The sequence below is a fragment of the Neopsephotus bourkii genome, unplaced genomic scaffold, assembly GCF_033783945.1.
Source record: "Neopsephotus bourkii isolate Nb327-2 ecotype Australia unplaced genomic scaffold, CSIRO-AGI_Nbou_v1 NB_797, whole genome shotgun sequence".
Classification (NCBI taxonomy): Eukaryota; Metazoa; Chordata; class Aves; order Psittaciformes; family Psittacidae; genus Neopsephotus; species Neopsephotus bourkii.
This window is the reverse complement of record NW_026901293.1, coordinates 327272-339554: the sequence shown is the minus strand read 5'-3', so window position 1 is coordinate 339554 and position 12283 is coordinate 327272. Positions and strand designations below refer to the sequence as shown.

Here is a 12283-nt window from a genome sequence, read left to right as displayed (position 1 = left end):
TTAAACAAACCAACAAGTAAGAAAAAAAAACTAGGAAAAAAAAACAGTCTTAATAAGCAAGCAGAAGACTTATTTTACCATATGGATTAGGAAAGTGGTAACATGTTCAACTAAGAATTTAACAACACAGAGGGCACAATATATTTTTTTGAAGGGATAATCCACTGATGGAAAACAGCTTGTGTGTGGGCTGCACTTCATCTATAAATACTTGGGTATCTATCTGTGCTAAATATCTAACAAACCTAAGGTAAAAATAAGGTAAAATATCCAATTATTCGTGTGCCATCATGGTTCTGTCCTGTGTTACTAGGTACATTGTCTTCTACATTTATGGCTGTGTCTAGTTTGGTCTGTAGTGAACTTTCAGTTCTGGGTTGACTAGAGCAAGGCAGGAAGTTCATGAGTAGTCCAGTTCCCCATTTCATCCTAGCAAGGGGACCACCAAGAAACAAATTATACAGAAAGTTTGCCTATCCACCAAATGTTTTCAACTGTATGCATTTTAAACCTGGCCTAGTTGTATCTTTAACACATGTTTTCTATCACAAGCTTTACAAACTAATATCAGAGCTTTTTCAGCTGAAACAGGAACTGAACTAAACTAATGCTTTAAAGCTCTGGAAACCAGATTATCAAGGATATAAATGTCATTTAAAATTGCCCGCACATGGCTTAGCCTGACACTTTAATGGCATTTGTGCTATGCCAGATTGTAGGAGCATAGATAGTGTATTACATCTATTAAGTGGTGTATAACTTTTAAGGTGAACTTTCTCCCTGTCACAATAAATGTTGTTAGATACGATACTGATAATGAGTAGGTCCATATGACAACAAAAATAAATATATACATTGCGTGCTTTGTCTTCCAGAAGGAGAGTCACTTCACTGAATGTCCCTTGATAAAGATAAATATTCTCAGGTGTTAAAAGATATTCGAATAGAATACATAAAATTACTGCTAAGCCAAAGTTGCAACTACAGCCTAATCCTAAAGTGGAAACAGAACCCAACTTGGCCCTGAAAATAATGCATTTCACAGCTTTATACTCTTTTTGTTTATATTTTCAAATAAATAAATGTAGATTGAAATGGCAGTTACATGGGGAAGTATGTTTATTTCATGGAATCCGGAATCATTTGGACTGTAAAAGACCCTTAAGATCAAGTCCAACAGTTAACTCAGCACTGCCAAGTCCACCCCTAGACTGTGTCTCTTAAGTGCCCCATCTACACACGTCTTTTAAATACCTCCAGGGATAGGGCTTTCACCACATCCTGGACAGCCTGCTCTAGTACTTGATGAATTTTTTCATAACCTATCTAAAACTTATAGGGAGTAGGGTTTACTGTTCATTAATATATAAGATTTCAAAATAAAGTGTATTTTTCTCTACTTTTGATGTAATTTTTTGATACAGAATCATTGTAAGTGTCGATTTGGGTTCCACATGTGAATAAATGGCTTTAGTGGCAGAAAATGCATAAATACTCAGTATCCAAGAACAAAAAAATGCTGCTAAATGGAAAGATGTAACAACTAAAATAAATGAGCAAAAGGTAGTAGATTAGGAAGATGGTTTGAAATCCTAGTTAGATTAGTTACTACTGCATACCACAAAGATGGCTCTTCTTTTTTTACAAGCATTTTCATCTTTATGTTTTCAGGCAATGTCTCTATCATTAATATGGAATTTTTTTCAGAACACTTTCTTTTTTTATAGTTGTTCTGTATGACATGGGTGGCTTTTCTTTTGTTTCTTATTATCTATAACAGGGATTCAAATTACATTCCTTATTCATGTTAGGAAGCTATACTAACTAGTATTTGTAAAACACTGCAAAAAGAAAATAGTATACAGGATTATTATTTCATCTGAGCCCCATAGTTACTTACTTACCTGTTCAAGTCATTAAATCAGTTAAGAACAGGAGGCATTTCTGGCAGTCCATTTAACTCACTGTAACTGTGTCAGTTATCTTTTATTCCTCATCCTGTCTGTATTCCACTGTTGCCTTTCAGCATTTTAATAGTGTGGAAATTTGGATTGTGTGGAGAAACTTACCTGATTCCTCATGCACAGTTGTGCTCCCAACACTTGCAGGCCTGGAGGTAGAATGTGTGCTCTTCCGACATGTGTCAAAAGAGACATATGTGAGGAATGGAGAAATCCATTCTCCAAACAGTCACCCTGCTGTGATAACAAGAGTGAACAGGTTTATGCAAGAGGTTTCCAGGCTGATCCTGACAGGTGCATGATTTCTTGGTAGGAAATGATTGTTACTCCAAGAAACTGACTATGTGAAGTCATTGTTCTCCAAAGCAGTAAAATCTGTGCATCTGTGTTAGGGGAGTATATAGCTTGTGTACACTGCTAGCCTCACATTAATATATTATATTAACACACAAGGTTCTCTTCTTGCTGCTTAAATAAAGAATTAAAATCAAATTTGCCTATATCACAACTTTTGTCCGGGCACTCTACCTGCTGGTGATAACACCTTTAGGTTACCTACCCGTACCTTAGGTAGGGGTAGGTAACACCTTTAGGTGTTACCATAACAACAGCAACAATTTGTCAAGGATTTTGTGCTTTATTATAAAGCACACTTTAAGATGAAGGCCATTATTAATCTTTTTTTTACTTTTCTTTTGGCCGTTTATTAACAGTCAAGTTTCATTTAGTTCTCTGGCCTTTCTTGCAGTGGCTAGTAAGTATCTTCCCATACAGTACTTTTAACAGGATGTTAAGATTTCTTCTTATTAAGTCAGTGTGCATGGGATTCCTGCAAGGAAGTGAGTGCTGATACCTGGAGTTACAGAAAAGAACTGTGGAAATAAGCTAGAGAGAAAGTCTAAGATCCTAGAGAGATGTATGGGAGAGGAATGCTATATATATCTTTATTTATGTAAGAAATCCTACTATTTTTGCTCTTCCAACTTCCCTTGAAGTTCCGTACATAAGTGGGGCACTCCTAGGGTAAGATGGGACACTAGCTTCACATTCTGTGCTGAATGAAGAAGGGTGAGGATTCCGTTCATGGGCAGTATGCTCCAAGGCAATGTAAACTGACATTTAGCCACTTAAACCTGGAAACAAAATTCTACTAGTTTTTGGCAAATGAAGAAAAAAAGCATACTGAATATCATGCTTAAATATTTTCTAAACTTCAAACAGTTGTAATTTTTTTTTTAATTACAAAAGTCACAGTGATGGTGGTAGCATTCTTGCAACATCTTTTGATCTGTTTTATTAAAGTCTGATCTATTCATGTAAAACATTTGCATATGATCTGAACCAGAAAGGGCACCAGTATGAATGCTTCTCCACTTCGGCTGTAAGAGACTGTTCCAAATGTTACTAGGCCTGCTTTTAGTTTATGCTTTAGTGAAAATTTAGTAGTTGGTACCCTTAAGTAATAAACATTAATCCAGCACTTATCTCCCCCTCTTCTGTCACTGTTTTGACTGCTAAGCTGGCTTCACCAATTGATTTGATTTAAATTGAAACTGAGTCCTAACAAAACAGATCTGTAGCAAATATCTAACAGTTTTGTCATTTTTTTGAGTTTTTAATTTCATTTCCTTTAATATATAAGTATTTCTTTTATTTTGACTGAGTTTCGGCAGCTTTGCTGGGGCTTAGCTTTGCCAAAATCTTTAACTTACATCCATCATACTCAATCAAGCCACCTGCTGTTGGAAATATCTATGATGTTTTTCTTTTTTGCCTCCAAAATTTTTTCAGATGTATTTTCAATATGCGCCTGGTTTTACTGACAAACAAGTATTTATGTCTGTATTTTCTAGGATAAACTTCTGTTAGGAAGTGCCAAGCACAAAAATAAACTATTATAGAAGAGTATTGCAGTTGTTATGTTTAAAGTCTTCTAGGAAGATTTGATTATATTTTGTCTAAGTTGTCTTTTCCTGTAGACTTGGATTTTATGCAATCTGATAGTTACTCATTTGAAATTACACTTCTTGTGTAGTGTGTACATTTTTAGGCTGTAATACTCACAAGGGTTCACTATTTAAACAACATTGCCAAGACACACCAAAAAAGTACTTAGCTCTTAATTCCTGTCATTTTGTCTGTCATGGAGTTTTGGCCCCAACACAAGCCACTAACTCAAGGCAGCTCCACCACAACACTGGAATTAAGTGTTTAAAAGAAAAGCCATTCTTGGATGCAATGACTGTAATTTAAGTTCTCAATAGAAATGTGAGTATTTTGTATAGTTGTTGGCCTTCGTATGTTTGGGATGGACAAACAGTCTTTTTAGGCAGCACAGTAAACGCTCAACGGCCTTTGTGTCCAGAATGTACTTACAGGGAGTTTTTCATGTTTAAAACAGGAACAGAATAATGAAGATAAAATCCAATATGGAACAAGTGCAGGAGAAATTGCTGTGCAATGTCCAACTTTAAATAATGAATACATGAGATAACTTTAGAAAGGTATTATTTTGTGACAACTGCCTTTAGGTTCCTGTAATTTTGTGGAATGTGTTCTTGGCTAGAATATACTGTCTTAACTATCTAAATGAGGTGTGAAAATTCTCGATAACTTTCTGCTAAATATTTCATACTTGGCGTTTGGAAATACTTGCTTCATTGAATATGGCTAGAATTTCTGATATCAGGAAAATGTTTGATATTGTTTCTTTCTCAGTTATTTATCTCATGTCTCACACACCACTTAGTGTAAAGCCAAGAAAATGCATGGCTTAAAATTTACTAAATTATCAAGTAGTGCAGACCAGAGACTCTCTAGCACAAATCAGCTAATGGTATGATATTCACAGTACATACATTTTTAGGATGATTTTGAGAATTCATTAGGCTAGCTGATTCTACTGACTATTGCTGTGGAGTGCTTAGGGGTAGGTACGCCTGGAACACATCTTCACTTTAGTCTAGTCCTGTCCAGCAGGAATCCAATTAATATGTTCCAAGTCTACTATGCAAATAAAGTACCATAAGTGAGGACACCTAAAAAGTTTTACTTCATAAGCATGCTCCACATGACAGCTGAAATAATCATACAGGTTTGTCTTAATGTGGCCTGAATGAATTAATGTAGTTGCACTTTTTAAACAAGTTTATGGTACTCAAAGGTTTAATCCAACAAAATGTAATTGCATTTAATCTCAACCTTCCATTATTGCTTATGAATTGGTTTGTATCCCTTCACATGAAATAATTTACAAGGTATGATCAACACAGTAAAAATACACTAAAAACTCAACCAACCAACAACAGGAAAAAAAAAAAGCTCATAAAAAACCACCTCTGCCTATATGAGCTTTACTATAAAAACCACAAAGCACATAGGTACAATCTTGATTTTTAGTGGTATATAATGAAATTAAGCAACTTGAACAGTTGATTCAGCAGCTGTGCTAAACAAACATTCAGGTCTTAAATCCTTAGAATGTTCTTCTGCCTGTCACTGCTGTATGAAGGAAAGTTGCACCACAGGGTGGTGGGGTGAGGGGAGAAAAATGGACCAATTCTATAAGCTTCCAGATCTGAGGCTGCAAACTCTCCATTCTACTAGTACTACTAAATAGTGCTAAAGGAGGAAAGATTTAAAAGAAAGGGTGTCAGACTGTTCTTGTGATGGAAAATATTGTATATAATTCATAAAAGAATTCTGGTTTGTGCTTAACTGGTAAAATAGAGTGTGTTCTTTGTTTTGTTTTTTCTTTCTGTGTTTTGAATTAATTTTATTTTATTTTATGCTTAGCCTACAGTTTACTGTGGTCAGTGACCCCCCAGATGATGAAGAGGATCTTGAATGTGAAGATATTGGTTTTGCTTATGTCAGTTTGAGAAAGATATTCCAGGAGCAAAGAGATATCATTGAGCAAGATATTGATGGTAAGTTTTAGAGCTTACTTTCTTGTAACTTTTTGTAACCTAAAAATTATTTGTTGAATTTCTGCTTGTCTCTCCAAGTTTTATTGCGCGTTTCACATTGTCACAATAAGAAATTCATTACTATTAACTAATGGCTTCCACATTTGTTTGCAAAGGTCTGCAAAAACTGTGTGCTATTGTTATTCCTTAAAATCTGTTTGAAAAATAAAAAAACGATTTTTTTAGCATTCCTAGCTCCTAGTAATTAGTTAATGAAACCTAAGAACTTTAAGGACATTTCTACTTACTGTAATTCTCTATTTTATACAACACATTTCATGCTAGTAAGACTATAAATCTATATTTTGTTACTAAAATTTGTCAGTAATTCAATATTGCTAGTATCTGTATCTTATTCGAAGTTATTTCATAATCCACAGATTATGAAACATCAATCTTGTGTCCTCCATATGAAACAGGTATTGAGACACTATGACATAGTGATGGCTTTGGTTAGGTATTAGAGTAAACTTTCTTGTGTAACAGGCTGACCAAACATTCAGTGTGACTCATTTGAGCAAGGCGAGATGAGTAGGAGGTGTGGAGTATTTCTTTTCTTGGGTCTTACCACAGCATGTTTATAATACAGAAGAAGACTTAAGAAGGTTACTCTGGCCTTTCACAGACAGTCCTTGCTCAGACTTTCATGTTCCCCATAGTAGCAGGGACATGGTTATCAGTTACCAGTTGTGCATTTTTCTCCTGACCTGTTCCTCTCCATCCACTTTCCCCATTGTGGTGAAGTTCAGTGAAGAAGCTGAGAGTGTGTCTGTTACAAAACAGTTACTCCTCTGTAGTGGTAAGTGAACCAGCTTGATTTCTAGATGCAGGGCACCCATGTTGGCAAGGTACTCTTTGCCATAGCAAGAATTCCTGTTTAGCCATAGAATGCCAAGCTGATGTGACTTTTTTACTTCTACTGCTGTGTCTAGTTACCATACTTTGAGTGATGGGGAGCTGAGTAGTGAAGGAAAGAAAAAGGCTTTCTTATCCATTTCCATTATCATGCATGATTTGCATTCATGCTGTAGCTAAAATACTCAAAAGTATGCATCAAAGTTCTAGGAACATGATAAGGAAAATCCTAAAAAGAATCAGGTTTTCCATACTCTGGAAAAATAACATATGGATTTCATGCACTTCTTTCTGTGGCTTACTTAATCTTTTCTCCACCAATAATTTTTCTTCAAGAAGTTGGAAGAAAGCACATCTCCTCCAAAAAAGGTATTTCATACTCTCTCACTGGAAAATCGGTTTTGTTCTGGATTTTAGGCCATAATTCTCATTGTCATAATTCCCATTTGATAAGATTGATTAGTGATATAATTTTGTAGCCTTGAAAGTCACATTTTACAAAACTCCTTAAAGCTCATAATTGGTGTCTGAGGTAATTATTATCACAGGAAGGACTGGTTTTTATACTAGTGGTTCTGGCAAAAGGTAGTTGCTACTATGTAACTGCTTCAACATTGTGAGGAGCATTTCTTCCCCTAATCATAGAGCATGTGAAATAATTTTTACTTTATGTACATTATACCTATGAAAGTGGTAGTAAAAGATAGAAATACTTCCACTCCTACTCCTGTCCAGAGTTCTTCCCTTCCCTGCAGATGCTGTACAGTTTAGATTTTTTTTTATTGCATCCATAACCATATTTTTTGGAAATTTAGAACTTTCTGAGAATTGAAATGAAATTTACATTAACATATGTCAGATCATGACTACCATAGTATATACATTTTCTTGGGCAGTCACTGCGAAAGGATCTGTTCTTAGTTAAGGTTTGGACCTGGACTTTAATCAAATGTAATGACACAATAAATAGAATTCCTAAATAGTAATGGACATTTTCTCTGAGGTGGATACTGGTTTGAGAGGAAAGAATATACCAGGACACAGGGAAATTCACAGGACACTACCACATGAAGCTCTAATCATTCTTAAGTTAAATACCACAAACTTCCTTTATTCTCTTTGAGCATTGCAAGCATATATCTGTCTCATATCTTGTTCCTTTCATTGCTGATCATGTCAAAGTGGCCTTCATGAAATATGAAGCAGTTGTGTGAATAGCTAAACAAGAGGCTGGATGAAAGAGAACATAGACAAGACATATTACAGAAATTGAAACTAGATGATCTTGTGGTCCCTTCCAACCCTAACCATTCTGTGATTCTATTCTGTGAGTATGTCTCAGAGATAATACGACAACATTAAAACTGAGAAAATAGAATTAACGTTATCTTCTGATATCATTAATTACACTTGTCCTACCATTCTTGTATGTAAAACAAATAATGTCCCTGAAATCTTCAAGTTTACAGCTGACTAAGGGATTTGTCCAAGGATATACAAAATGTTATGGATCTCCAAGAATAGCATCAAGTTTGTCCTGTAATAGCTCTACCAACACAGTAAATGATGGAAGGTTTTATTCCATACTTTTCCAAACCTCTTCTGAGCTGTCCCAGCAGCCTAGGAGTTGTAGCATGCAGTATCGGAGCATGTCCCAGAGTACTTATCCTAGTTTATATAGTAAATACATAGCCTTGCCATTTGTCTGCTGTATAATTTGCTTTGAAAAGATATGCTGTCAAGACTATTTGTTTTTATTCAAATTCCTTCTAGACTCATGTTAGACAGCCTCATTGCTTTTTATGCAAGATTGGAAAAGAGCCTCATTGCTAACTGTTAGCCTCATGTTTTTAATCAGAGCAGCAGAGATTGTGGCCCTCTGGGCTTGCTTAGATACCGTAAAAGAGTGCAATTTTAAATCATGGTAGCTAATTTCTGTAAAGTAGAAATTTTAAATACTATTTTAAAACCCACATACACAAAGATGAAGGTAGTTAAATAGTTTAGTCTAGGGGGATGTACCATCTTTGCCCACACTTCACTGTTTTACAATACAGGAGCCTGGAATTAAATTAATTTTGCATTGCACCAGACAGAAAAAACATTGTACCATTTAAACAGTACTAACTGTCCAGGCTGATTTTACTGGTCATATACACAGTGTAGACAAGGCAGTAGTCAGTATATTTTTTACTTTATTTATAAGTATGCATATATGTCTTTATTAAAGGTTTACATATGGTGACAATTAACTTATACAGGCAATTATCATACAGACAGTTTTCTTTATTTCAGAGTTAATTCCAAGACTGATCATTCATGTACAATCTAGTTCTTGGAGTGCTCATTATCCGGTAGGCTGAGTGCCTGAACTTGAACATTTCTTTTATAATTACTTTCGTATTTCTCTTTTTTAAGCATATGTTTATGTGCTTTTTAATTTGTCAGAATGCTAAGGAAAATTACCAGAATGAAAACCAAACCTGAAATAAAATTGCTAATGCTGTTTTCTGATGTTTTCTTTCTAGTTTTCAATTCAAAAGATGATAGTGCAGTAATTGGGAAGCTCAAAGTAACAGTGGAAGCCCTCCATGTGCTGCGTTCAGTCTATGAGGAATGCGAAGAAGACTGGGAGGCATGAAAGGGAAGTTTGCCTACAGAAGCTGCTTCTCCCAGTGTAAATACATGCTTGATAGTGCTTCAAAGATGAGATCTTTGTAATTCTTACAGTATATTTAATGTATAATTTATATGAAAAGGACGCTTGATTTGTAGTTGTAAAGTTTTGTATACTTTTCAGTCTGTTTGTTTTTATATTTTCCCCCTAAGGCTAAGAATCTCTCCACAATGGACAACGTCTTGTAAATAATTAATACCTACATGATTGAATGTTGTGCTTTATTTGCATTTTCATGATTTTTTCATACATAAAACAGTAATAAAAATGCAAGTAAAATTTTTAATTTTTAATAAAAAAACCATAAGCCTTAGAAAACTGATTAAAAATACTTTTATGTTATCCCTAATCACCCCACTAAATGGAATGCCTGTGATTAGCCTCATTAAGAATTTTATACTATGAAGATTTTATTAAAAGCAATATATGAAAATTACTTGGATTAATGTGTTAATCTGCCTCTTTAAAATGCTAATATCCATTTTATGCACATTAAATCTCAGTATGTGTTTTCTTTGATGCATGCAGTTCCTATCAATTAAATATAAAAAATGAGGCTAGTTGCAGGACTTATTAAATTACTGCAACCTTTTTTTAAATAACTTTTACCCTTCTACTAACATTATAATCAGCTGTTTATGATTATCCTGATTTGAAGTAGGGGGAGGGCAGGCACATTAATTTTTTTTGTACAGTCAAAGATTTACTTTCAGCCAACATCTGTCAAAGTGCAAAAAGAAGCCATACAGCAGCAAATTTTGCTTCACCTGGTTTGAGCTTTGGGGACAGGCAGTTGTATTTTTGTTTGTTTTTTGTCACTTTCAGAACTTACATCAAACATATATAATGAATTGTTAGACCAGTGTCTAGCTTGGAAAGTTAATTTTCCAGCTTTTAACCAATCTCAGTGAAGGATTTAATTGATATTTTTAATGGAGCTGTGAATCAATGCTCCAAAAGGATTGTCTCTTGAGAACGAGGATATACGTTTCATTTTTTAATTTACTTTTTTATTTGTAATTTTCTTCAAAAGATTTTATAGGCTGTGGATTTCTACTGTTTGCAAACAGGCTATGTTTCTTCATAAGCATATATAAAGTATTCAGACAGATAAGTAATTTATTAAAATCTACCTAATTTGCCGTGATATATTAAATCTCTGCTTCAGTGATCACAGACCATTTCATTTAGAGAATTAGGCATTCCCTCTTTGTGTGATTAAAGCTCTGGAAAATGAGTTCTTTGCTCCTATTTGTGAACATTCAAAGCCTGCTAATGGCAAGAAGATGGAATAGATTATGAGACAATTCATTACAGTTCAACAGAAAAAAAAAACAGCTATAATGCAGAAATGCAAGTATGAATATCTGCATATAGTTTGAACCATCTGTGCTCTAATGGCTTCAGTAATGGCTCTTCGTCTTCAGTGGGCTTTGAAATGACATCCATACAATATTAATTTGTTGATGTACATTATGAGGCCAATGGAATGAATATATTCTGGCCACGGAAATCTGTAAATTCCAGGATGATTCAATGGTTGACTCCATTTTAGGACCCACCATCTTCAGTAGTACTTCTCAACCAGCCTTTGCCAGTCCTCACAGCATTTCATTCCTCTGGAACTTTTAGGAGACCACAGACAGCTGCATTCCTAAACCCCTCCATTCTTCAGTTAATGGCCATATGTTTGTTGTCATTTGGGCTGGCGCTTAGTTCATCATTTTGGCCACTATTTCTAGCTTTTTTTGGCTCTGTGCATCTATATTGTCAGTAAGACTGTTATTATACATTACAATAATTTGAAACAGCTAGATTCAACACTGAGATTAACTGAGTGGCTTTTTAGAAATTTAGTTGCGGTATTCTGCCAGGAGGTTCTTATTATTCTTCTAATACTTTGCAAACCAAACTAAATATCCTGCGCATAAACAAAGAAGCAAATTGTATTGAGTTTTCGTATGTGACTGTTTACTGACTTGCAGGAGAACTATGTAACTGGGGCTTGTTTTCTTCTGAAATAAACCATGTGGTAAAATTAGAAAATCAGTGATGTTCATCTCACTTCAGCGTTTACGGTAACACCCTTAGCACTTAATCTTCACCATCTGAAGTTGAAAACGCAGAAACCAAGCATACATATATTCATTAAACACAGAACTCTTTCGTAAGTTACTGCAAAATATTCCAGTTGACATTTGGTTACGTTGTGTTAACTGTTCTCAGTAACTCCAACATTAACATGTATAATCTGCCTCAGGTTCCTAAACATCTTTGTAAGGCTCACTATTACTCAGTTTTGCATTTAAAAAAATAATCTTGATTTCTGTTTATGTTTATTATGAAGACAGATATAATACTCAGTGAGGCTTTTTCCAACAGATGGATTGTATTATCTTATGTAACATAACATACGCACATACTAGAAAGTTTTGTTCTTGCAATTAAGTAGTCTGTATTTCCAACAAGCTCTTAAATCTTACATCTAAATGCTGCACTGTGCAGGGAAAGTGGAAAATGTAATTTGGCACCACTTTGTCCAGATTTTAGCTATGAATAGCCTGAAAAAAAAACCTTGCATCTGTGTACTCTCTAGCCTAACGCAAAAAGTATTCTGTTTTGTGTGCAACATGTTAGTAAGCACAATGCTTTCTGCATTTAAAAAAAAGGAGCCTTATTAAGGTTGGGTCCTACCATACTTTAAAATGTTCCTTTATTGAAATTAATTTTAATTAATTAATTAAATTTAACTAAGATAAATTTTTTCTGTGGTGTAACATGGATGTAACTGTGGTCCTGCGTAAGATAAATTGGTCAGATGA

The 12283-nt window shown here is 34.7% G+C and overlaps 1 long non-coding RNA gene across 1 annotated transcript; it reads left to right on the top strand.

The window, feature by feature from the left end:
• Positions 1 to 3610: 3610 nt before the first annotated feature.
• On the top strand, positions 3611 to 11507 carry LOC133213275 (uncharacterized). Its single transcript, XR_009725756.1, has 3 exons — positions 3611 to 4229; positions 5757 to 5890; positions 9313 to 11507. It is a non-coding gene; the product is annotated as an uncharacterized LOC133213275 (long non-coding RNA).
• The last annotated feature ends 776 nt before the right edge of the window (positions 11508 to 12283 follow it).